We start from the raw sequence: 23,870 nt of genomic DNA, 5'->3' as shown, positions 1-23,870 counted from the left end.
ATTAGGTCGTCCCCCCACCCCCCAATTTTTATTTATGGCCCCAACCCACCGCCGGGGGAGAGGACATTAGGTCCCCCCCACCTTATTGTTATTTAGGGCCCCCACACGCCGTGCAGGGGTGGGGGCCGGGGGGGACATTAGGTCCGCCCCCCAATTATTTTTTATGGCCCCCACCCACCGCTCAAGGGTGGGGGCCGGGGGGAAGGCAATAGGTCCCCCCCTTATTGGTATTTAGGGCCCCCACTCGCGTGTCGCGGTTGGGGGCTCAGGAGGGGGGATTTTTTTTTTTTTTTAACAGTGAGCAGCCACAGGCGAGATAGCGAGTAGGGGCATAATTTACTAATCCTGAGTGACGAGCATCTATAGAGGCTGGGTTACATGCTGCACTGGCCAATCACAGCCATGCCATTAGTAGGCATGGCTGTGATGGCTTCTAAGGGCACACAAGTCAAAAGCTTGTTGATTGGCTGCCCTGCGACCTTTTTTAAAACGCGTATTTAAATCGCCGAACTCCGAACTCCAACCCGAACATACAGTGATATGTCCGTGTTCGGGTCCAGGGTCCAAAAACTTAATGTTCGGTACGAACCCAAACTTTTCAGTTCGGGCTCGCTCAACTCTAGTTATTTTAAATTAAAATGAGAATTGTCAGAATTAAAAGAGTAGTTTAGGGCCAATGTAGCCAAACTGGACTAGGAGAATATTTCCAGTTCGGTTATTTTGGCCTTAAAGGAACACTTTATAGTCTGGAATGCAAATGTGTATTCCTGATCCTACAGTGTTAAAAACATTATTTAGGTGGCTGGCCACCCCATTGCCCCCTTAAAAACTCACCTTTATTCCTTTGATGCATGGGTACTCCAGCAGTGGCCCAAACCCTGATCCACCTCCTTGGCTGAGATCATCAGAATGGCCAATCTTTACTTTGTGAAAGCATTGGATTGGCTGAGATTGGCAATTCTGATTATCTCTGCCAGGAAGGTGTCAAATGCAGAGGGGAAGAGGGGGCAGAGCCAAATGCCTTGCTGTCCAGTCAGAATCTCCTCATAGAGATGCATTGAATCAAACTGCCACTGGAGATGTCCCTAGTTAGCAATATAAACACTGTATGTTCTCTGAAAATACAATGTTCACATTAAAATGCCTGCAGGGGCATACTATACTCACCAGAACAACTACATTAAGCTGTAGTTGTTCTGGTGACTATAGTGTCCCTTTAACCCCTTAAGGACCAAACTTCTGGAATAAAAGGGAATCATGACATGTCACACATGTCATGTGTCCTTAAGGGGTTAAATTAGAAGTCCACTTTGAATTCCTGATGATTCTCACTTTAGTAAATAGCCCTGAATATGTAATATGGATGACTGTGCCTAAGGGGAAAGAAAAAAACCACAGTGAACAAACACAAGAGAAAAGTGCAGAAAATGTCCTCAGTCACAAATGCAGACATATGGAAAAACATCAGTCATTAAAGAGTTAAATAAATGTGTTTGTCTGCTGATTGAAGACCAGCATGAAAGTAAGTGGGGCTTTTTTAAACCAAGTCCATGCACACCTGTTTATGGTAAAAATAAAAATGTGGTTAATATGGTAGTATATTATGTTAGTAGCCCAATAAGAAAAACATTATAGATACATAATGATCAGCCACAATAATAATACCACCTGTCTAATATCACGTAGGTCCCCCTCATACAGCCAAAACAGCTGTGATGCTTGGAGGCATTGACTCCACAAAACCTTTGAAAGTGTCCTGTGGTATCTGGCTCAAAGACATTAGAAGGAGATCATTTAAGTCTTGGAAGTTGTGAGGTGGGGCCTCCATGGATTGTATTTGTTGTTCCAGCACATCCCACAGATGCTCAATCGGATAGGAGAACTGTGGAATTTGGAGACCAAGGCAAGTCTTATAAATCTTCGTCATGTTCCTCAAACCATTCCTGAATCATTTTTGTAGTGTGGCAGAGTGCCTTAACCTTTCGAAAGGCAGGGAACACCATTGCTGTGAAGGGGTGTACATGGTCTCCAACAATCTCTAGGTAGGTGGTACGTCGCAAAGTAACATCCACGTAAATGCCAGGGCCCAAGATTTCCCAGCAGAATATTGCCCAGAGCATAACACTGCCTTTGTCGGCCTGCCTTCTTCCCATAGTTCAAGGGCCAATGTAGGGGGGTGGGTGGGGGCCATCTCTTTCTCAAGTAAACAATGCAATTGCACCTGGCCATTCACCGGATCTAAAAAAAAAAAAAACATGATTCATCAGACTAGACCACCATCTGCCATTGCTCCATGGTCCAGTTCTTACGCTCACATCAAAGGTGCTTTTGGCAGTGGACAGGAGTCATCATGAGCACTTAGACCAGTTTATGTCTATGCAGCCCCAAACACAGTAAATTGCGATGAACTGTTTGTTCTGACCAGGGCCGGTGCAAGGATTTTTGCCGCCCTAGGCAAAAGAAAAATTTGCCGCCCCCCCATGTGACATCACAATGCCCAACCCATATGATCTGCCATATGAACTAACGCCAGTGCTGCACACTGTGTTTACATTAAAAAGCCTGCAGGGACACGATATAGACACTGGAACCACTTCCTTAAGCTGCAGTGGTTCTGGGGACTATAGTGTCCCTTTAATGTGAGGTTAATTAGAGATTAGTGTCACTAATAATATACTAGATTGCCTACTTACAACCAGATGAAGATGGGGATGGGCACTGGCTGCAGTTTCGCTCCACTGGTCTGGTGTAGAACCGGATCTCTGGAGGCTGTTTGTCACTGCGGTCACAAAATTCAATGTTCTGGGAGAACAGGAAGCAGCTCAAGGTCTGGGCCCCAGGGCCTGACGGTGAGTATTCCCATAAGGCCCACCCATAAGTCCACCTATATGTTCTACCCATTAAATTCGCTCACAGGGAGTGTAGCGTGTAGGGGATGTGTTATGTGTTATTATAGAGGATCTAATGTGTGTGCTTCTGGAATGTAGTGTATAGGCATACAAGTTTGTGTAGGTGATGCAGTGTGTTTGTGTGTAGTGGATGCAGTGTGTGTTTGTGGTTGTGTGTAAGGGATCCATTGTGTGAATCTGTGTTTGTATGCATAAGGGATGCAAGGTGTGTGTCTGTAAGTGTGTGCATTGAGTGTGTGTAGGAAATGCAATGTTTCTGTGTGTATGTAAGAGAAGCAGTGTGTGTGTGTGTGTGTGTGTTTGCATGTGTGTGTAAGGGATGCATTGTGTGTTTCTGTGTATGTATAGGGATGCATTGTGTGTGTGTGCGTGTAGTGTGAAAGAGCTCTCCCTTCTGTCCCTTAGAGCTCTCCCCTGCCCCTTAGTGGTCTCTCCTCTCCCCCACCCTCCCCTGGGGGTCTCTTCTCACACCCAACCACCCTCCCTGTGTTTTCCTCACCTCCTCTTCTCCTCATCTCCACTTCTCCTCACCCCCTCTCCTGTGTTCTTCTCACCTCCCCCCGTGTTCTCCTCACCTTCCCTTCTCCTCACCCCCCTCTCCCTGTGTTCTTCTCACCTCACCCCCCGCCCTGTGTTCTTCTCACTCCCCCCTCCCTGTGTTCTTCTTACTCCCCCATCCCCTCTTCTTCTTACCCCCCCTTTCTTCTTACTCCCCCCTCCCCTCTTCTTCTTACTCCTCCCCTCAACTTGTCTTCTTCTTACTCCTCCCTCCCCTCTTCTTCTTACTCCCCCCTTCCCCCCTTTCTGCTTACTCCCCCCTCCCCTCTTCTTCTTACTCCCCCCTCCCCTCTTATTCTTACTCCCCCCCTCCACTTGTCTTCTTCTTACTTCCCCCCTTTCTTCTTACTCCCCCCACCCCTCTTCTTCTTACTCCCCCCACCCCTCTTCATACTCCCCCTCCCCCATTCTTAGCCCCCTCCACTTGTCTTCTTCTTACTCCCCCCTCCCTTGTTTTCTTCTTACTCCCCCCTCCCTTTGTTTTCTTCTTACTCCCCCACCTTCCCTCTTCTTCTTACCCCCTCCCCTTGTTCTTCTTACCCCCCGTTCTTCTTATCTCCCTCCCCTCCCCTCCCCCAGTTCTTCTACCCCCCCTCCCCCAGTTCACCTCCTAACCTCACCTCCCCTTCCTGTAGCGTGGCCGAGCTCCTCTCCGGTCCGCGGTACAGGAGTTTCTGTTTCCTGTACCCAGCCGGACTGATAGGAAGTGCACACTGAGTGTGCACTTCCTGTTAGTCCGGCCAGATCGCAGAACGGAGAGGAGCTCAGCCACGCTACAGGGGAGGTGAGGCAGTGCGGCAGGCGCCTGTGTGCTCTCTATAGAGCGCTCAGGCGGCTGCAACAATTAAAGGGCCGGCGATGGGGGCATAGGGCGCCCCCTCACCTTATAGGAAGCGCCGGCCCTGTACACCAGACACAGGACATTGGAGTTAAACCACTCATTAATGGTTGAACTCCTGAAAGTAAACCAGCATCAGGAATATCTTAGTAATGTAACATCTTGATTCAGATGAAGTTGTTATGATGCCCAAGTGTTCATGTAAGCCTACTATTGAGATGAAGTGGTCTGGGTGACTTCAGTAGTAATATATTCTATAAATTGTTTATAATCCCAGTCAGCCCATTCTCTCCTCTTGGGGCCGAGGCCGGCAGGATAGATTTTCCCATCGGAGTAGATGCCTTATCCAATCTCCCTCACCGGCCTGATACTTCTACTGTATCAGAGCATTGCAAAAAGTTACAACACTCTGATACACTTCCCTGCGCCGGCCAGAAGGAGCAGTCTCCATCCATCGGTTGGGACACAGATAGCAGCATCTCAGCTCAGCTGATACAAACATCAAAGAGTCCCAGTAACTAGAACGAGCTGCTAATTTACACAAGTAGCAAGTCTGGCTAGAACTAAACCAGCTTTGATGATGGTGTGAGATCACCTCCGCCCTCTTCATCCTAGCATCTAGAGAAGAAGTCCAACCAAGGGAACCATAATCAGGTATACATCTCTGTTATGGCCACCTTAGACAGCCAAGGAGAAATGGAAGGAGTTTGCACTGTCTTCCAAAATAACAGAACGAGAGATTCAACTGCATTTTCTGTGTTTAGTAAAAATTGGAGAATCTTTTTATTTTTATTTGGATAATAGTAAGGGAGTGTTGTGCTGGAGTACAGACTCAGGACGAAATGAAGGCGGACTGCCCATGATGTCTGTGATAACCTCCTAAACCTTTCATATTTGTTTCTAAAACCTTCATATATGCTATGGAGATATGAAGTGAATTTTATTTTTGTTGAAGATCTGGAAGAAATAAAACACACTGATTTTGTGTGTATTTGTTGCTCATATGGTTTGATGATAGCATTGTAAAGAATTGTTAAATGGGGTATTTTCCCTTTTTTTCCTGGTCTTTGCTGCCCTCTAGTTGTTGCATCAAGTTAATAAGATATAATTATCATCAGATGATAAAACGAATCAAAACTTCACTTTCACAACCAAGATACATATTTGATAAACTGTTAAAAAATAAGATATTTTATATAAAAATCCATGGTGTTCAAGCATGATGTCAATAGCGAATAGCAATAGTTTACAAGCAGTGGACATAATGTACCAGGAGGAAGTTATAGCAATCCACTATTAATATATTAATCAGCTACTGGTACCATTAAATTAGAGCATACAAACTATAAACATTCTGTAGTCCCCTAGGCAACTAATACAACCTTTACATTTTATTTTTTAACCAACAGGCACTGGACATTCTCTTTGTGACTGACCTCAAATCTACCTTTTTACAGTAAATGGAAAGATTGTAATATTTTATAAATAGTCTATAATACAGGAAATAACAGGTGGTTTCGGATGAATATTTGACATGTTTTTTTACAAGCTTTATCAAGAGATTTTTACGTTTATTACAATAAAGAGTAACAGAACTGAGAGGAATATTGGATGGGATATTAAAAGCATCTTAAACTGTTCTTGTCACTTTTAGGTTTTTCATAATGATAAAATTGGTAGATTTTATAAACGAATAAATAGAACCAAATTATGTCATAAGACAAAGCAGAGACAAGTTGATTTTTGGCAAAATGTGTCAAGAGACCAGAACCTGCTTCTTTTTTCCACTTTCCGTGATGGGAACAGGCATCCTGTGATGTAACCCCCACCACCCATAGACTGTAAGCTTGTTTGAGCAGGGTCGTCTTCAACCTATTGTTCCTGTAAGTTTTCTTGTAATTGTCGTATTTATAGTTAAATCCCCCTTTTCATAATATTGTAAAGCGCTACGGAATCTGTTGGCGCTATATAATTGGTGATGATAATAATAATAATAATAATAACCCAGAAAACCTGCCTATGGCATCTCGTTGATCTTGCATTAAAAGTTCTATGGGGTGGGGGCGGAGCCTAACTACCGAGCAGAGTGGACGTGCCAAAACCCAGCTCCTGCTTTATTTGCCTGAATTTGGGAAATATACCCTTAAAATCGGCACAAAACCACTCTGGAGGGGCATAGCTGACATGGGACCCTCGGGATGCATCTCTGGACACTCAAATCGACGGCCTGACCACCCGAGGACCCAAGCTACGGTGACCGAGGCCTACAGGATGGCTGGCAGGGGGGAGACGGCCGCTCCCCTTTCCTCCTACCTACTCCAAAACCACCGCGACCCTCACTCATTCTGCCCCCGGGACCGGCGGGGGATATCCCGGTCCTCGCTGCGAGCCCGGAACAAGCCTATGCACAGCAAGTTGGCACCAGGGCCGGCGACATGTGGCCCATCGAAAATGGCGGCGGAGTACTCACAACAACGGCAAACTCAGCCGGAAATATCTGAGCGGAGCTCCGACCGCGGCACAGACCTTATGCAACGCCTCGATGCCCTGTTTAATGACTTCTGGGAGAAGCTTCAGAAACGCGCACAGCACGCCACGATCAAGCAACAGGACCCCATGGAACCGAGAGAGAGGAGCCACGGGCGGTCTGGTGAGAGGGGGACTCCCCTGGGCGCAGCAACGGTCCACTTACTGACACTTACTGACACCCAACCTTACTGAAGGCCGAGAGGGTCCCGACCCGAAGGCGTCGGCCACACAGGTGGAGACACAAGCAACAAACAGCCTACAGACCTCCCGCCACCCCCACAAAGGGGAGACACTCGGGCAACGTATGCCACCGAGTCTCAGGCCATAAGACGCAGGCCTACACACCAGCCTGGGGCAGGGGGGACACCCCCACCACCGCACGAGCGGCAGCATCCCCCCGGGACCAACCAGAGGGCCCCAGCCACATTCCCATAAAAGGAATAGGATAAATGGCGATCCAACATAAACTCTCCTGAGACCTGCACACGCAAACCCATGGGTGCATGTGCAAGTGCCGCCGTCGGGGACCACTGCATACAAGTTTGACCGCATGTCCTGACAACCGCTTTTGCCAAATCTAGAATAACCCTACTTATACTTGTTTATATTAGCCCCTTCTAGTTACACACAGAAGTAGCACACAGACAATGATACCACATAAGCCTGAATGAGTCTTTAGGTCACTGTTATTATATTCGTTAAATTCTCCCTCCTGTTCTGCGATAACTATCCTGCAACTTAATGCATACCTGTGTCTAAAACCTGCCCAACTAAATGACCACTGCTTAATGAAGATATTTTACTGCACTGAGTGCTCAAAACCTAGCCTGTAAGCCACATGCATTCAAGGGGTTCTGCTTTGTCTGTACAGCTCCCGTTATAAATAAGCATGATCTGACCACACTCTTGTCAAAAACACGTATGCAAGAATAGCCGAGTCTCCGAGCACTTAATCCCTACACACCTAACTTTGTTAATAAGTGCAGAACCGTCATCTGCTCCTCATTAAGCAACGTGCTCTCTCCATTTTACGAGCAGATTATTATCTACCTGTCTAATGCCAGATTACTCTCACTTACGTGTAGCTAATAGCCTCTGCGGGTCACCATTTTACTTGTACGTTATAAGCATACAATATATTTAAGTTATTGTACCACATATGCTGATGTAAGGTGTTCTGTCCTGGCTAGTTGTGTACCCTGAAAAGCGTTATCAACATATATCTACTGTACATAAATGGGCAATATCTTCTAAAGCCCAACTAAGGAGACACCGTGCTGGAATAACTACAATATACATATCCCTCACCTAAACAGAGTTCAGCAGAGCCATAGTAATACACTTGCCTAGACACTAAAGTGAGGAAACTCATCATAACTACTAGTCGTATGACACTGTGACTAATCGACAAAGGAATTTAGTAGGACAGAGGTAGCTACCCAGCTTGTACTTAGCATGTCTTATTAAGCACTCTCCCAGTCTCCCTCATGACATAAACATGACAACACACCAATATTCAAGCATGTAACCATCCATTGTTATTTTTTTAATCTTGTTCAAGTCAATCTGTTGATGACTCGACGTTAAGTAATCTTATAAAAAATGTGTTGTGGCTGTACAAGCAATGCTGTAATCCTTTATGCACACCAAAAATAAAGAATTTAAAAAAAAAAAAAAAAAATGATCTGTGCTGCCCACAACCTAGTTCTCCTGTTGAGCAATATAGAAGTACTCCGAGATAAGCAACAACATTATACAAAACATGGTTTGGAACTAGCTACTCTCACTAGTATTACATTATGCTATTAACCTGTTGTAACGTAAAGAATGTTTAACTAAGCATGTATACACTTTTATTAGCCATAGCATGCATGAATGTAGAGCGCCTAGACAAAGCGTACTGTCTAAACTTTATTATATATAAAATTAGGTTGATAATCATAGGAGACTTTGACAATATGTTATGACGACCCTAACCTGTACAACTCTTGAAAGTCTCCCCCTCTTTTTTCTGTACCCCTATAATCACATGCCTCAATAAAATAAAGAATTTAACCCCTTAAGGACCAAACTTCTGGAATAAAAGGGAATCATGACATGTCACACATGTCATGTGTCCTTAAGGGGTTAAAAATAAAAAGTTCTATGGGGCATCACATAGACCCCATGTTTCTATACCTCCAAAATTCAGTGTCCTGTGACTCGGGATAAGAGGAGTGAAAGGGGGTGGACCAGTGATATGATAACGTCACTGGCACTATTCAAAAGCGTGGATCCACCCAGAAAGGGGTGGACCTGCCCAAAACATTTTCAGATCAGCCAGGCGTGAACGTGTGCAGGTGCCTGTCCATCATTCCAACTGAGGGAGCACTGTTACAGTGCTCTATGTTCGTGCTTCTTGGGGACAATTCCCAAAAGTGGGACATCAGAGAACTGATTGGGAACTGTGGGACAGGACCTCAAAATCAGGACTGTCCTGCTCAAAATCGGGACAATTGGGAGGCCTGAGCTTCTACTCGTATGCATGCACGCGAGTACACCCATGACAGGGCTGCTGGCAAGTAGAGTCACCAGGCGCTGAAATCTGGAGAGGATGACACTAGCTGTGTGGAGATAGAGATTCAGGAATAGCTATCTTCCCCGCTCCTACTCGACACTCCTTGAGAGACCGGAAATGATTGCCAACAATTCTCTGTCCCCTATGTCATACCTTTTTTCTGTCTCGGTCAATTTTTCCGAATAAAAACCGCAAGGTTGTAAAGGTAGATCATCTGAGGGTCTTTGGGATAATACTGCCCCTATACCAGTCTCAGATTCATCCACCTCGAGTAGGAAAGAACGAGAAGGATTGGGATGCCTTAAAATGAAAAGGCTTTCTTTAATGTATCAAAAGCAGCCCTAGCTTCTAGACTCCAATCTTGATGGTTTCTTCCCTTTTTAGTCATGGACGTGATAGGAGCAGTAATAGACAGAAATCCTTTGATAGATTTCCTATAGTAGTTGTCGAAGCCTAAAAAACGTTGTATCGCTTTTAGACCAATAGGTAGAGGCCAATGTAGGATAGTTTCTCAGGTTCCATCTGAAAACCAGAACCCAATATTATGTATCCCAAAAAGTGTATCTTGTTTTTGTTGAAAATACATTTTTCCAATTTACAATAAAGTCCATTTTCTAATAGCTTCGATAGGACCTGTCTGACATGATCATGGTGTTCCTTGATGTTCTTAGAATAGATTAAGATATCGTCTAGATAAACAATTGCAAACTCTTGCAGGTAATATCTTAGCACATCATTCATGAAATCTTGAAAGACTGCTGGGGCATTACATAAGCCAAAGGACATTACCCTATACTCGTAGTGACCATAACAAGTATTAAAGGCGGTTTTCCATTTGTCTCTGTGTTTAATTCTAACTAGATTATATGCCCCTCTTAAATCTAGTTTAGTAAATATCGACGCTCCCTTTAACCTGTCAAATAATTCCATTATTAGAGGTATTGGGTAGGCGTTACGCATGGTTATTTTATTTTAACCCTGGTAGTTGATACAGGGTCGTAGATCCCCCTCTTTCTTTGAAATAAAAAAGAAACCCGCCCCAGCAGGTGAAGAAGACTTGATTATAAAACCTTTTCTTAGATTCTCTGTAATATATTGTTCTAGTACCTTATTTTTGTTAACTGAGAGAGGATACACAGTACGCCTAGGAGGCATTATACCAGTTAGTAGGTTGATAGCACAGTCATCCAAAGACTGCCTTAAGATCAAGATAAATCTCCAGTATTAGAGTCGTTAAAGATTCCATAGTAGGAACATTAAGCAAACCTACAGGCTTCACTTGAGTCATACACCTTTCGAAACAGGAATCACCCCACCTAATTATTTCTTTCCTCTCCCAATCTATCATAGGATTATGCTTGGAGAGCCAGGGAAAACCAAGAATGACAGGGAAGGTAGGAGAGGTTATTTGCTGTAGGATTATCATTTCCTTATGCAAGGTGCCTACGGATAAAATCAAGGGGTTTGTCTCCCTAGTAATAAAAGGAACCGCCGGTGGTCTACCCTCTATGGCCTCCACGGCAAGGGTGTGGATCTTGCTTGAAATGGGAGAGAATGTTTCTGATCGAAATTCACATCAATGAAATTCTTGGCAGCCCCAGAATCAATCAAGGCAGTAGTCTGCACTATCTGTTTCTCCCATTCTAGTATAACGGGTAGTAGAAGCCTTAGTTCTTTTTTTTCATTAAAGGAGGACATACACATTACACCCAAGGCCTGTCCTCCTGGAGGGCTTAGGTGCTGGAGTTTTCAGGTCTACTAGGGCAGGCTAGACATGAATGACCCTTCCTTTCACAGTACAGGCAAAGTCCCTTCTTTCTTCGATATTGCTTTTCAGACAACCGAGTAGCACCTAATTGCATAGGTTCAGGAGAAGTGGCTGTTTCAGAGGAAGGAAAGGTTAATGCCAAACGTTCCGAAATACGTCTTGGCCTGTCCCTAGTGTTTGCCTATGTTTTAGGCGTTCGTCAATGTGGGCTAAGTAAGTTATTAAGTCCTCTAATGCATTGGGTTAATTTCCTAGTAGCCACCTCATCCAGTATCTTGTCAGAGAGCCCATTCATAAACACATCTATAAATGCCTGTTCATTCCATTTCACCTCAGCAGCATAGGTACGGAACTCTAAAGCATAGTCTACTAAGGAACGAGAACCCTGTCTCATGCGTAAGAGGGTTTTTGCGGCATTAGTTCGTCTTCCAGGGGGGTCAAAAGTTCTCCTAAAGGCAGCGACAAATTCAATATAATTGAATACTATGGGGTTGTCATTCTCCCATAACGGGTTAGCCTACACTAAAGCCCTATCTACAAAGAGGGTTATTATATATCCGATTTTAGATCTGTCTGTCGGATAGGCTCGGGGATGGAGTTCAAAGTTAATACTTGATTAATACTTGATTAGCACCTGCAGGGTCCATGGCCCTATTGTAATGTCACGACAGTGACCCAAACACGCAGTGTGCAACCTACTAAAGAAACCTATTACCGGACCTTAGAGTGGCCGGGTTTAACGTTTAAGAATAGTTGAGGATATAGCCAAGAGTCAGGGGATACCAGAAAGGAGAATAAACTAATAAACTAGCCGAAGTCAGGATACCAGAGAGAAGAATAGTCAAAAGGGCAAGCCAGAGGTCAAAATACCAGAATATCAACAGAGAAACTATAAAGCACTAGAGGGAACTGAGAATGATCCACAATAGGGCACTGAACGAGGATAAAAGGTGCCCTTTTATAGTGGAGTGTTTGTAGCTTTAAATCCACACTCCCAAAATGTCAGGGAGCGTGAAATAGTTTGAATTTTCGCGGTATAGTTGTTATGACTTTGACGACATGCGTCGCGTCATAAGAGGGGGCGTGTATGAAGCGGACGATGTCCGACAGGTTACTCCGCCTCCCAGAAGTGTTGAAAGAGAGAGTCATGCCGCGCGGGTCCGAAGGGGAAAGGTAAAGTATCATTACAGTTGGTTGGTTGGTTGGTTGTTTTTTTCCCCCTAACAACATGGATACCTAAGTCTGAGGATGGAATTGTCAGTTGATACCCAACCAGAATTAATCTTTCTTGTTTTTCTTGGCACACCCTCACACTTATTTGTGTCTCCCATAACCTCCTTATCCACTTATCCCATGTGTGTATCACACAGTCCCCTTTATAATCTTGTCTGTCTCTCCATCCATACACCATTGTGTTTCTCTCTACTCCCCTTAACCTCTTGTGTGCCTTTCATAACCCTCAAACTCTTGTTTGTCTCTCATAACCTTGCTTACACCCTGGTGTGTCTCTCCTAACCCCCTTACTTGGATCTACCAATATTTTGGCGTGGTCCATAGGGACCATGAAAGAAGTCTGCATGCCCTGTCACTGACATCCTAGCAATCTGCAAAGTGAATTTGCAGAGAGGCACGTCATAACCTTCCTTTTTGACGTGCTCCACTAATAGACAGGGAAGAGAAGCATGCAGTCTGCTGCAGTCTTACTCGCACATGTTACGATACACTGCCAGTATGGGGAGAGAGGGTTCTTCATACAACCCCAGATGTGGGCCACTCCGCATGTGCTATCTCTAATATTTCCCATCTCTACTGCACTAATCAATTTGTATTTGAGCAATTTATGTCTCCTAGAGTGCTCCACTGCATGGGTCCTACACTAGTTTTCCCACATGCTAATGTTAGTGTAGCACCCACCAATATTGGGCTACTTTGATTAAGTGGTCACTGCATGACCATATGGTGTAACTAAATCCCCACAGACAGGACATTTTTAAATAGCCTAGTAAAATTTAATACTGTATTTTTGAGTGTGCATAATCTGTATAATGCATACATTATGGTATTTACAGCACCATTACAAAGAAAAGTATATATTGCGTGTGCAACCCAATTCCCTTTACTCCTTGCACAGGAAGACTGTATTTACATCACTGTCTCCATTCATTGCAAGAGCCAGCAAGAGAAAATAGAATATATATAGATAGAGAGGGGAAAATACATAAAGACGATCTGTGTATTGTGGGAAAATATTACCATTAAGGGGTTCTGGAGACATATATAAACCATGAGACTGCACTTGCTATGATAAACTTTTTATTTTACATGGTTTTAAAAAAAAATCTATATTATCATAATAATATTACAAATGTGTTGAAGTAAATTAATTGATTAAATAAATGTATTTATTTTCTTATGTTTGTGTGTTGTTGTTTTTTCTTTTTTAATTAGAACGTAAGTATTGCAGTAAAGGAATGGGAACTGTAGTAAAATTTATAGGCCCTGGTAGCTATGGGAACTGACCAGGTGCTCTTAAACCCGTCCACTCTCTCATAAACAGGACCTGTCTTTTTCATGTGAAAGAATCCCTCCTAAAATGTTAAAGTTTCATAAAACCCTTCTCTGCCAAACATCTAGTGTCTACATTTTATCTGGCAGCAATTGTATGCTTCCTCTTTCTCTTTCACTCCCTCTTCACACGACCAAGGCTTTCTTTTAATGCCTGTTAATATCTGTTTGCTCCTCTATGGCCTCTAGACTTGTCCACGATGAGAACATTTAGTTTGGCTGAATCATTTTTCCCCAACAATGGAATTTTTTTCAAGGATGCTGGAACTTCAGCTATATGGTGGTTGAGTTCAGCTGAATCAGATTAACCAAAAAGCCGTAGAAATTTGTCAATCTGTGCACTGTAAAATATATATATAATGTATATATTTTGCAGTAAAGTGATAGGAGCATTTTTCTGCCATTTGGTTCACAGATTAAGGTCCCAATTTAATATTTTTGTATAAACTTTTTAAATGGTTAATTATTTTTTTTATAAACTTTTTAAATGATTTAATAATAAGAAAAATATATTATTTTTGTAATATTTTCATAATTTTGATATATTGATATATTCCTTGATATTTAAGTATTTTGAAAAAAATCAATTGAAAAAGTTTATCCAAAAATTTTAAATAATCTGAAAAGCTGTACAAACAATATTAGAAGGCCTCAGTTAGAATAAGAAACCAATTGAAAGAAAAAGAGAAGTGGCAAAAAATAAATATATTTTTTATATATTTATTGAATGTAAAATAAATAATTGTTTACTGCTCCTAATTTTTTACCCTCTCTTGGTCACTTCCCACTTAATCTGTGAAGAAATTAACAATTAGTTACTGTCCCTTAGCCACAAATAATCTTTTTTATGGTGCCATAGACATAATTCAGAATCACAAATCAAAATGAACAGTCATTGAGCAGCTTATTTGGTTAGTTATTTGGATAGATTTTGGCTTGGAGTTTAAGAATTCGACCAATCACCCAATCACTCCAAATTTGGACTAATTGCTGTTTGGACCGAAAACAAATCTCCACGTCTAATGTCCATAATTTCCTGGTCTCTCTCATTGCTCACCATCTCCTGATCCTTACTTCCACGCCAACCATATTATGTTACAGTTATATAGAAGGATGGATTGATGGACGGACTGAGGAAACAAATAACAGTAACACCTAATGTATAAGTTTAATTCCCAGATGCCCACAAGTCAGTGCTAGAAGTACAAGTGCATTACGCACATAAACTGCAATATTATTTTGTGTTGAAGATGACATGCACACACTGATCAGCCACAACATTAAAACCACTGACATGTGAAGTGAACAACATTGATTATATTTTTACAATGGCGCCTGTGGGATATCTTAGATATTAGGATAAATGTGAAAAATCAGGGAAAAGAACAATCACCCCATCTACACATACAGATTCCCAGGGAACCCGATCACAAACAGATACTTGCCTAATACCTCCCAATTCAGATTGCAAACGAGCATGAACCCAGAGATCAAAAGTAAGTATAATTGACACAATCCGAGGCGTGGAACACATATGCTCTGGGCAATGTTCTGCTGGTAAACCTTCATGGCAATGGTGTTCCCTGATGGCAGACCCCTCTTTCAGCAGAATAATGTACCCTGCAGCACTGCAAACATTGTTCAGGACAGGTTTGAGGGACATGACAAAAACTCCAGGGTGTTGCCTTGGAATGCAAATTCCCCAGATTTCAATCCAATTGAGCATCTGTGGCATGTGCTTGAGCAACAAATCTGATCCATGTCTTGGTGCCAGGTACCACAGGACATGTACAGAGGTCTTGTGGAGTCAATGCTTTGAGACTTCACAGTGGTTTTGTAAGCACAAGTGGGACGTGCATGATATTAGGCAGTTGGTTTTAATGTTATGGCTGATCAGTGTAGAGTACACATAAAAAAAACTCCATCAAAAAGATGCTGAACTCGATGTGAAGAGTGCAAAACCTGCACTTCTCTACTATTACAAAAATAATATAGTCTGATGAGTTATTGCTCACTCTATTTTCTACACTTGGAATAGAATGGAGAATGCCTTGTGCTTTGGACAATGCTATGCTTTCAACTTTGTGGGGACAGTTTGGGAAAGTCCCTTTTCTATTCCAGCTTGACTGTGCCCCGGTGCACAATACAAGGTCCCTAAAGACATGGTTGGATGAGTTTGGATGTGGATGAATTTTACTGGCCAGAGTCCTGACCTCTACCCCATTGAACACCTTTGGCATGAACTGAAATGGAGATTGTGAGCCCGGCCTTGTCAACCAAAATCAGTGCCTGACGTCACAAATGCTTTCTGCTAATGCTTCCAGCAGAAAAATAATTATTCAAATTATTAATGCACTTGCATGAAAGCAAGTGAACAATAGTTTGTGAATGTGCATCCTACCAGATGCATTTGGTCCCAAATTTTATTTAAATCAGTTATATCTTCAAAAGCCTACATACGCTAACTAGGGCTAAATTGGGTAGAGTGATTTATAGTATAATGACCCATACAAGAGCAATATTATGCAAAAGCAGAGAAGATAGGGGACAACTATCATTCTATGAAAATAATGATCATTAGTTACATTTGTCATTGTTTAACAGTACATTTAACAAGTAACATTACAACAATCTCAGTTACTAATTGAAAAAGTAATAGTACCTTTCTCTTACATTATTTATGCTAAAATATTCCTATAATTTGCTTAGGAAATAAAAGTATATTTTTAAAATCAAATGATGTACTTTATAGAACTGAGTAGAATGTGAGTTGGTTTGACATAATTCATCTTGATGAGTATACAAATTAGATGTGATTGCCCAATTAACTTTGTCACCTGCCTTGAATGACTCATATGTGGCTAATTTGAGGTTATTTCATTCTGACTTCACTGAGGCAGTAACAATTTGTTTAGCATTTTATATTTGAAAGCAGTAAAAACCCTACTGTGACTGATTAAAACAATTCAAGGTAATTTAAGAAGAAGTGTTATTTGGACATATTTCACCAATCTACAGATAAAACATATCTAAAATGTTTAAGTGGTTTTAGCTACAAGTATTACTTGATCCCACTAGTAAATAAACAGCGAGTAGGCAGGAAAGTAAAACAATGACGTGTATTTTTAACCCCTTCAGGACGGAGTCAATAGTACACGTTCTGATCAAAACAAAACGTAAACAAAAACTGGAATTTGCGCTATATGTCTGTTCAACCGTAATTCATCTCTTTCATATTAAATGCACCCACACTTATTATATATCATTTTGTTCAGGAGAAACCGGGCTTTAATTTCACATGAACTATTCATATATGAAACATAATTTATTATGAATAAAATAAAATAAACTGTGAGAAATTAACATTTTTGAAAAAGATTTGTAGTTCTGCCTCACATTTTAGCTGTAAATGTCATAATACTGTTAGCTTTTACTGAAAACAACTGAAAAAATTTTACTGAAAAAAAAGCACATATATAGATTCAGCAAAGTCTCATGAGTACAACAGTACCCCCCAATAACAGATTTTACAGTGTTTTGGAAAGTACCATTTGCAAAAGTAGGCTACCCAAGGTATTGCAAGTGGGGTATGTCCAGGCTTTTGTAGTAGCCACTTAGTCACAAACACTTGCCAAAGTTAGCATTCATATTTGTTTTTGTGTGAAAAAAGCAAAAAAATTATATTTGGCCAGTGTTTGTGACTAAGTGGCTGCTAAAAATGACTGGACATACCCCATTTGCAATACCTTGAGTTGTCTACTTTTGCAAATGGTATGCCATTATGGGGGTAATTCTCATTCCTGGGCTACCATACTGTTTCAAAAGGCAACATAACCAATCTGGAAAATTTAAATGTGATAAAAATGAAATGCAGGCCTTATATTTGACTCTCTAACTTTCCAAAACACCATAAAAACTGTACATGGGGGGTACTGTAATACTTGGGAGACTTCACTGAACACAAAAATAAGTGTTTTAGAACAGTAAAACATATTACAACAATAATATTGTCAGTAAAAGTGCAGTTTGTGTGTGAAAAATGCAAAAAACATCACTTTTACTAAAAATATTGTTGTAATACAAGTTACCATTTTGAAACACTAATGTTTGTGTTCAGTGAAGTAAAACAGTACCCCCCATGTACAGGATTTATGGTGTCTTGGAAAGTTACAGGGTTAAATAGAGTGCTTGCAATTCAAATTCTCTGCACTTTCTGCCTGGGTTGTCAGGCATGTCAATCGAAATTTAATTAATTAATTCTAATAATTATGTTAAAATATTACTTAAATATACACGTAGAATTTTTAATATATATACATATATATATATGTATTTAAAGTTTACTTGTACATTTATGTAGTTATTTATGTAATTATCTATATATTTATGTGTATATATATATATATTTGTGGTTATTTGTATTTTATATATAGATAGATAGATATATATATAGAAATGTCATTCTAAGTGCATTTTGTTACCAATATATATATTGGTAACAAAATACACTTAGAATGAAATTACATATGTATATATAATTTATTTTAATTTTTTTTTCAAGTTTTATTTAGTTTATTATTTTATGTATTTTTGTAATTATACGTGTATATATAAATATAAAATATACATAGATGTATTATATATATATTTTGAATTCTTTATTTTTGTGTGCATATGGTTAACATCGTTGTAAACTTAGCCACAACAGCTCACGTTCACATTTTTCAGTAGACATTTAAAACATGGCTATTATGTCAATGCACATTTTTATAAAATATGATGAATACTTTTCAGCATTAATTACAGTGGGATTTTTCCTATGTATGTTAGTCGCTAGCTAGAAGTATAGAAACAATTATATCTGAGCTGGTCATGCTTAGTTGAGTAGTAATTACAAAAGTATACGATTGGTAAATTATAGGCTATTCAAACTAATATCGGGTGTAGATTTCTCCACACTGCTTGAAATTAACCACCGGGGGGCAGCGAGTCACTGGGCTTGCCGGGTAAAGCATACATTTAGGTTTAGACATTTTGAAACTATGTGAGTAGAGCAACTGTGTTAAGATCATATGCTAAAGAAAGTACAGTGCTGGGCTGTCCTTATACAGGGTTAGCAGCTGCAGTTTCTCCTGTAGCTGCGCTGGGTCGGCTGTCGTCCTGGTCACCATCTTTAAGTCCCTTATTTTTCCCTCTGGGTACGCGTTTCGGTGCTTGCCGGTCAGGGGTGCGTTCGTGTCATTTGGCAGTATGAGCCTTGGGTGCAGGATAATGCCTGTGTGCCGCGATCACTGCTCCTCTCAGTGTGGGCAGAGTGAGAGTCCTGGTAAAGTCCCCTTTGGTCCGCCAGTATCACAGAGAGTTGTAGCTTCCGATTTTGTATTTAGGAGCTTGATCTCGGCTTGCAGTGAACGCGGCGACCATTTTGGATTTTGCCACGCGGTGCTTATGTGATCGTGTCGCCGCTCAGATGGTAGAAGCAGACACTGCCTCTCCGGTGGGGTCCGAGATAACCCCCCCGGCCCACAGGGGGGGAGAACGGGGCCCTCAGTAGGCTTGCGAGAGGTCCCGCCGGACCAAGCATGGGAGATCGGCCGCCTCTCCCGTCAGAGCCTCACGACAGGCCTCAATCTCAGGTGCCCAGCAGTCCGCTTTACCGGCAGGTCGGGGGCTGATTTTGACCTCCAGGGTGTTTGTTTGTGTCCCCTGTGCCTTCATGTGGCTGTTGATCATTTTTTTCGGGGAAAAAAGGTATGTTTTTGCCTGATTTTGCTATTTTCATAGCGGAGCCAAGGTGCATCCGGCTCGGCGGCAGGCCCCGCCCCCATATAGATGTATTATATATATATATATATATTGTGGCGGAACCAACCTCGCCACTGAGAACTGGAGAAGCCTGGTTGCTAGCCTCCTGCCCAGTGATTATGGTCCCTGGGAGATATTGCCCTTTAAGGGACTGAATTGGGGCTTATGGACTGCTACCATAATGTACTGACCCTTTAAGAACTACTTTTGGGCATGTGGATTGTATAATACTGTCCCTAGCCCTTTAAATACTTTGGGGACAGATTGGTACTTTTGTATATGGCACTTCGGACACAGTCGAAGCTGTCGAAGTTACCGAAGTTGTCGAAGTCGTCGAAGTGGCCGGTATCGGACAAAGGACCACGTGGCGGCGGCCATTTTAACTTCGAACACCGCCGACCCTTAACATCAACTCCACTTCGACACTTCGACTAAAGTCGAAGTACAGGCACACTTCGAATGGGACTTAGCCGTTTTTATGCCAGAAATTGACCGACCGCACAGCCCAAATCCATGGAACTGTTTTGGGCAAGAAAATGTGCTGGCGGTCGGTCATAAAAGGACTTCCGTGTAACTTTTGATCCATTGGAGGGATTTGCCTGATTTTTGGAAGTGTTTATGTTTAAAGTATGCTGAGTCTGAATATGTGATATTTATGTGAATGTGATGTATGGTTTTAAAGTTATGAAAGTTGTGTAAAAAGTATATTTTAAACTGTATGCATAATGGGATTATGTGTCACACTAAGGGGAGGGGATGTGTGGGTTGCACCCGTGATACTATTGGCTATTTTATGCCTCCCCCTGGGTGTGGCCTGTATGTGTGAGATGGAAATAAAAGCCAGGCTGGATGAGCCAGTCGAGAGTTCCTGTTTTACCCTCAAAGTGAAGTGTCGTCTCATTATTGGGGGAAGGATTGATTGCATGCTGTTCCAGTTGACTGCTAGGAATGTAAGCCTATTCGTATGGTTCCTATTCAATGGTCTACAGCATTCAGAGGCTTGAGAAGATTCATATGCTGAATCGGTTCGGTGATTGTGGTGTCTGCCAGAGTGCTTGGAGTCCTCAGGAAACGCTAGGAGCATCCTTCAACGGAGGTACCCGGGCGGGGTGCCAGGTGATCCGTTACATATATATATATATATATTATATATATGTAATGTCATTCTAAGTGTATTTTAATACTAATATATATAATTATATTAACATTAAAATACACTACGTATGATGTTACATATATATGATATATTTAAGACGTTATTATATATATATTTTATATTTATATAGAAATACTTTTAATTAATTTTAAATATGTTTAATAATAGAGGAGGGATGACGTAGTTACGCACGTTACGTCCTGTTGTTATAATGTAAATTTTCTTTAAAAAAAAAAGAGAGAAGAAAAGAGAGAAAGTAGCAGAAAAGGGAAAAGTAAAGGGGAAAATATCAAGCCCCATAGTAAGGCACTATCTATCAGGATATATAGATCTCGGCACAGTATGACTTTATGTTTGTTTTTATGTTTACATGGTTTATCATAGACAGTGAATAGCTATTTAAGGTTCTTTCAAGTTGAAGTAAAGACACTAAATTTGGTATGTCGTCTAATTTATAATTAAGATGATAATTAAGGGTAATAAATTAAAGATTTAGTATCTTAGAGGGCTACAACTGTCGGAACGTATTTATTGTTTTATTGTTTTTTGTCTATATTTTTAAATGTAAGTCTTTTACTGTCTATTGTGATACATTTTTGAAAAATAAAAAAATGAATATGAAAAATAAATAAATAAATAAATATGTTTAATAATATTTGTATTATTCTTCCCACCAGTAGGGGGACTGTCTGACATTTCAGACAGTCCCACTGCTGGCAGATCCACAGCCAGCTATAGGGGGCCATGTGATCGCTCTTTGAGAGCGATTACATGGCCCCAGAGGGCCTGATATGCCGGGTGAGGGCTGCCTGGGCTGTCAGGCAGTCCACCCGAAGAGGATCGCGGCGGAGGTAAGTAAATTTCCCCTCCTGGGGGCTTAAGCCATTACGGCGTTCTATGCCGCCGTTAAGGCGTTCTTTGCCGCCGCAGCGGCTTTAAAGCCCATTTAAATGGGGACGGCATAGAACGCTGTAACGGCGTTATGGGGTTAAAATAATAAATTAAAAATTAGAAATTAACAATGCAATTTGAACGAATAATATATATTATGGAAACTACAAATAGTACAGCACAACATGAGAATGACAATTATAAAACTATTTAATTTGACTAAAACTAAAATGAAGATAGAAACATAAGCCTGTAACGTTCAAGTACATGTAACTGTCACAAATAAAATAAAACACAGAGCACAATGATTTGATCTTTGGACATGCTATAAAATCTATATGATGAGTAAATAACATAGCTGTACCATATACAGTTCCAAATATAGAATTCCCTTTGTGCCCGTGATGCAAGGATCTTAAAAGTAGGAGTGGACTGTTGTGATACTACCTGATGGTCCTAATCCTAATCCTAAATCCCTTTTACCTAACACCCACAAGCTCTGTTTGCCTCAATCTTAAAAGAACACTATAGAGTCAGGAACCCAAACATGTATTCCTGACCCTATAGCAGTGATGGCGAACCTATGGCACGCGTGCCACAGGTGGCACGCCGGGCCCTTTCTGTGGGCACGCGGCCATAGGTTTGCCATCACTGCAGAGTAGGCACCTGCCTGCCCGAAACGGCAGGCGCCTACTCCGCTTCCGGTTCGGGAGGCAGGGGGAGGAATCGTTGAAGCAGCTCCCCTGTCCTCCCGCGAGCAAGCTGTGTGGAGCGTTGCCGCACGTTACCATGGCAACGCTCCACACAGCATTGCGCGGGAGGACAGGGGAGCTGCTTCAAAGATCCCTCCCCTGCCTCCCCCTGCCTCCCGAACCGGAAGCAGTACTTGCCACCACCGGACCACCAGGGATGACTGTGTCCCCCCCTCCTTCATTAAAGGTAAGAAGGGGGGGGGGAGAAGATAATAATTTCATATATATATTTTTTGTAAACGTTTACCCCCACACCCCATCCCCACACACACAGCACCCCTACCCCCCAGCAGTACCCCTACCCCCACACACACAGCACCCCTACCCCCAGCAGTACCCCTACCCCCCACACACAGCACCCCTCCCCCCACACACAGCACCCCTACCCCAACACACACAGCACCCCTACCCCCACACACACAGCACCCCTACCCCCCAGCAGTACCCCTACCCCCACACACACAGTACCCCTACCCCCCCCACACACAGCACCCCTACCCCCCAGCAGTACCCCTACCCCACACACACAGCACCCCTACCCCCCAGCAGTACCCCTACCCCCCACACACACAGCACCCCTACCCCCACACACACAGTACCCCTCCCCCCCACACACAGCACCCTACCTCCCAGCAGTACCCCTACCCCCACACAGTACCCCTCCCCACACATACAGTACCCCTACCCCCCAGCAGTACCCCCACCCCCCACACACAGTACCCCTCCCCCTCCACACACAGTACCCCTACCCCCCCCCCACACACACAGTACCCCTACCCCCCACACAGCACCCCTCCTCTCCCCGGCACCCCACTCCTCCCCTAAACCCAGCACCTCTCCCCTACACCCAGCATCCCTCCCCTCACCCCTACCCCCCCCACACAGCACCTCTACCCCCCCACACAGCACCTCTACCCCCCCCACACAGCACCCCTACCCCCCACACACAGCACCCCTACCCCCCCACACACAGCACCCCTACATCCAAGGCACCACCTTAGCAGGTAGGGGGGACATTAGCTACTAACTCACCCGCCTGCCTGCACCCCTCCCCAGTTACCCTCATCCTCCAAGATCCCCACAGGTCTCAGCAAGGATTATGTATAGAACCGTAAGGGCAATAGGAGTTATAGCAAATTCATGTTACTGTATGGTTGATATAATGTTATGCTTTTTATGTCGCTCCTTCCATCGCAAACCTCAACCCTCCAGACGACCCGAAGACTGACCCAGGGAATAACCAGGGACAATAACCACATACAGGGGACTACTACGACAACTGACTGGACAGACACCCACCTGACGCCCCGACCACCAATCCAAGGGCGAAAAGCTATCACCCAACATGCTCCTAGCAAAACACCAGATGTGAGACACTGCCACTGACAGAGACGCATGAGACTAAGACCGACCATCGCCAACACGGGTACACAAACGGGTATATATGTGGGCACCCAGACCACACAGACCCCTATCTCCACCGACCGCACCCGCCATTAGTCACGCACAAGACCTTTGGGACAAAACAAGGGATAAGTACGA

The 23,870-nt window shown here is 42.7% G+C and overlaps 1 protein-coding gene across 1 annotated transcript in view; it reads right to left on the bottom strand.

Annotated features, from left to right (window-relative positions):
• GRXCR1 (glutaredoxin and cysteine rich domain containing 1) overlaps positions 1-23,870 on the bottom strand; it is an 88,584-nt gene that overhangs the window by 48,035 nt on the left and 16,679 nt on the right. The window lies entirely within an intron of this gene.

This window comes from Pelobates fuscus, chromosome 6, assembly GCF_036172605.1.
Source record: "Pelobates fuscus isolate aPelFus1 chromosome 6, aPelFus1.pri, whole genome shotgun sequence".
In the NCBI taxonomy this organism is placed as follows: domain Eukaryota; kingdom Metazoa; phylum Chordata; class Amphibia; order Anura; family Pelobatidae; genus Pelobates; species Pelobates fuscus.
This window is presented reverse-complemented; position numbering and strand designations above follow the sequence as displayed.